Genomic DNA, 4,220 nt, shown 5'->3' on the forward strand with positions numbered 1-4,220 from the left:
TATTTGCACACCCAGCATCCCACCCAATCTGGAGAGAAAGGCAGGAGGCCCCATTAACCCTAAAAAGTTGGGGTTTCCAAGATCCTTCAGGCTGACTGTGCAGCACCTCCCAAGGAGCACCAGGGCATGAGCTATGGTGGGAAATCCTAGAAGCTGGGAGGCCGGAACCAAGTCCTGAGATGGCAGTCACCCTGTGGCTTTGAATGACAAAGCACCTACTGGGTGCCACCCAGGGCTGTAGGTGCTCGGGCTGGAGGCAGCACCAGGCCCTTTCTGCCCGCTTGCCCATCGCTCAGCACTCCAAAAGCTGTCCCACCATCTGCGCCAGACAGGCTCCCCTGCCCTCTGGCTTTCAGGTGGCTTGACCAACCAGGTCGGGAGTCGGCCAGCTGGACAGGAGTCTGGGCAGTGGGAGGGGCAAGAGGCTGGGGTAATTATCCCATCAGCATCCTCCCGTGAAGGCTTCCTCCTTCAGCTACAGCCCCACTGGTCCTGATGACTGCTCTGTCCCTGCCCCTTGGAGCCGAGAGCTGAGAACAACTGGCTGGCTTCCCTTATGCCCACAGCTCTCCAAGTAGTCCCCTCGTTAAACTCCCTGCCAGCTACATGTTTTCTAGTACATGCTGTCAGTTTCCTGCCTTGACAAACATTTCCTCATTAAATCCTGCCTGGTGCCAGCCTGGGATCATCCAACCCCATGACACAGGGTGGCTCCTGCCACACGCCAGAACATCTCCGCCCTTCTTCCCAGAGGCCCAGTCAGGGAGGAGGACCTAGATCCCAGGTCTCCTGCCTCCCAGGGCAGGATTCCTGTCTCTCCACTCCCTGGGCTTCTTGGGGCCTGAGATCTTGGGGAGTCTGGGGTGGGGGAGGTCTCAGAGTAAGAGAGGCTTGAACCCTCTCTTCCTGGTGGCACCATTCAATGGGGCAGCAGGGTGCCCTGGCCTGGGTGGTGGCGCCAGGTGCCAGGCTCCCAGGCTCTGTGGCACCAACCAGCACACAGCTCCCAGCTTCTCACTCACGCTGGCTCCAGAGGGCCGTGGGCAACACTGCTGCCCCCTTTGCCACCTTAGAGGTGATAAAGGCTTCTGTTGCCACTAATCTGTGAATAACTTTGCGCCCCTTTTTGCCCTTCAATCACTGTTGTAGTCAATGCCTTATATTTAAATTCCCTCTGTTGGAAACACCTAGAGTGGTTTCTGTTTTCCTGATTAGTTGTACCATCTCAACTGTGTCCTTAGACATAGCGCCAGAACTCGCGTTAGAGACAAGGCAGGAAGCCCCAGCACTACTGAATCCCGTGGTAATTTTATAAAAAGCTCCAGACACAGTAACACCAGTAGCTGCTTCTGATAAGTTCTACAACATGGCCAGAAGATGGCAGCACACCACTCCTCCAACCTCACCAGCTCACCTGTGGCCCAGGGGCCCAGGACTCCCACGGCGGCTGCAACCTGAGCTTCACACTCCTAGACCTGCAGAGGTTCTTGTAATAGCCACTTGGCCAGCCCACAGATCGTTGTCTCCCTACAAGTGCATGTATCAGCCAGATAATCCAAGCTCATGAATACTACCCCAACATCACAATCAAGGGATAAATTCCTTTCAAATATCATGGTGATATCCTTTTCTTAGATTTTTGGTAAATCTTTGGAATTGGATAAACCATCATCCTTAATTAGGACAGAACACTTTTAAAAACAGATCCATAAAACATCACCAGCCAGCGAAGCCAGGCAGTTTGGGGTCTGTTATTTGTTCTTTAATGAGTTGTCCTAAGGGAACCTGGTGGGTCGAGCACGAGCACCAGCAGTCATCAGTGCCCAGCGGAGAAGCCTGGACAGCCAGGCCCACCCCATGGCCCCAGCACAGCCAGGAGCCCCCTGTTGGCACTGGCCAGTAGAACCCAGAGTCCGTCTGCCATTCCCGATGTTTCGAGTGGCTTCCAAGATGATTCCAATGTTCATCAGCACAAACTAAGCTGTTAAACTGATTAGCACATGATTCTTCGGTATCAAAAAATTAATAAAAATACAGAACTCCTGGGTCTTCTGACCATTTGGACAATTATTCCAATATTTAAATTGGAGAAAGTGCTTTATAATAAAGTCAGTCACTGAATAAACTCCTTAAGAAGCCACAGGTGGGCCGGGCGCGGTGGCTCACGCCTGTAATCCTAGCACTCTGGGAGGCCGAGGTGGGCGGATCGTTTGAGCTCAGGAGTTCGAGACCAGCCTGAGCAAGAGCGAGACCCCACCTCTACTAAAAAAAAATAGAAAGAAATTATATGGACAGCTAAAAATATATATAGAAAAAATTAGCCGGGCATGGTGGCGCATGCCTGTAGTCCCAGCTACTCGGGAGGCTGAGGCAGTAGGATCGCTTGAGCCCAGGAGTTTGAGGTTGCTGTGAGCTAGGCTGACGCCACGGCACTCACTCTAGCCTGGGCAACAGAGTGAGACTCTGTCTCAAAAAAAAAAAAAAAGCCACAGGTGACAATGAGAAACAAAGGCCTTTGTATGCTAACAGGTTTGAGGGCACACTTTTGCAGTCTTGATATGAAAAAATTAGGAAAAGATTGACCAAACTGAATTATGAACATTCTACACCGAAATTGTGGCCGAGACCCAAGTGAGCAACCACAAAGTTCTGTTGGTGCTGGAATCTCCATTCTCAGCCATGGCTCTGAGTGAGGACTTAAGAGTTTCCTCTCTCATCATGCTAGGTGTTTCTTCTTCGTATCTTGTATGACAACAATGTTGTGAGTGCTGAGCCATGAAAGTGGATGACTCAAAGCATGTTCAATACTCACCCATCCCATGTGTGCGTGCCCAGGCGTGCAGGCACACGGCCTTCCTCTCCCAGGAGCCTTCCCTGCCCAGTCATGGTCCTCCTAAAACCTGCAGAGGCCTGGGCCAGGAACAGAGGCATGGCTCTGCCGAGGTCCCTCTGGTGTGGACCAAGGCTGCCTCCCTCTGTGCCTGCTTGAAGCCCACCCCTGAGTTCCCATCGGCCCTGCTCCCTGAGATTGTCACCAAGGGGATCAATTCCATGGTTTGGCCAGAGCAGCAGTTGGGGACAGTCAGAACCATTCTGAGTGGCTGTGAAAGTCTGGCTGGAGCACCCATTTGAAGGGCTTGCTCCCAAATGATGGCGCCTGACTGCTCATCTGTCTCTGTGATCCCCACATTGTGCAGAAATAGGGAAGGAGGGACATTAGAGCCCCACAGAGAATAGCAGCTGCAACCACCCCTGGCGTGGACAAGATCAACATGGCTCCTACTGTGTTAGGGACAAGGACTTTGTAGATGGCTTTATATAGAGCTAAAAAGAAGCAGGGAAGAGGACTCCTTCTAGAATTGCATCAGTCTCCATCTCTTCAAATCCTCATCGAAGACCTCCAAGAGGTAGACGGGGCCTCAGTGCCAGAGGGCAAGGGAGGCTGGGGGTCATGGGGTAATGGCAGTGAGCACAGCACCAAGGGAGGGAGCCTTCTGAAGACCTCAGGGCTGAAGGGCCCTGCTCTTGCCTCTTCCATGGGTGGGTGGGGGGCTTGCCTCCTGCTGAGGCCAAGGGTGGTCTCAGTCAAGAGGGGCATCAACACCCTGCCCTACAGACTCAGCCAGCAACAGGAGACCTGGCTAAGGCAGCTTCAGACTCACCTCCAGCTGCCAATCAGGAGAAGCCACACAAGGTGGCCTTCATGCAGGCACAGTCAGTTTAGGACTACGATGCCTCGACTTGGAAGGCAACAGAGAAACTCTAGAAGTCCAGAAACAGGACCAGGGAAAAGGGTCCTGAAGATCTACTCTACCCAGAGTTGCCTGTAATGATGCCGTCCTTTCCTGGTTCCTTTCAACACAAATGGAACATGGACGGAGAAGTGAGAATACCCAAACCGCAGATAAGGCAGGTCCCCTTGAAGAGACTGTAGACCCCCCCCCGCCCCCGCCTTGGGGCACAGGCCTCCCTTAACCCTGTCCCGAATGTGGTTCTCACTTCCTTCACAGAAGCTTTGACCCCAGCAGGCTCTGCCCAGGAACCAAGGAGGGCCCAGCCAGCCCTACAGTCTGGGGCATTACATGGGAACCATGAGACTCCCCCAGGGTGCAGATGCCACCTCCCCCTGATGCCTGCCAGGCATAGCTGCCACCCTCATACTCAGGGAGGGGCTAGGCCAGGCCCACACATCAGACTCCAGGCAGTGTGTTATCCTTTAA

This window comes from Eulemur rufifrons, chromosome 7 (genome assembly GCF_041146395.1).
Source record: "Eulemur rufifrons isolate Redbay chromosome 7, OSU_ERuf_1, whole genome shotgun sequence".
Taxonomy (NCBI): Eukaryota; Metazoa; Chordata; class Mammalia; order Primates; family Lemuridae; genus Eulemur; species Eulemur rufifrons.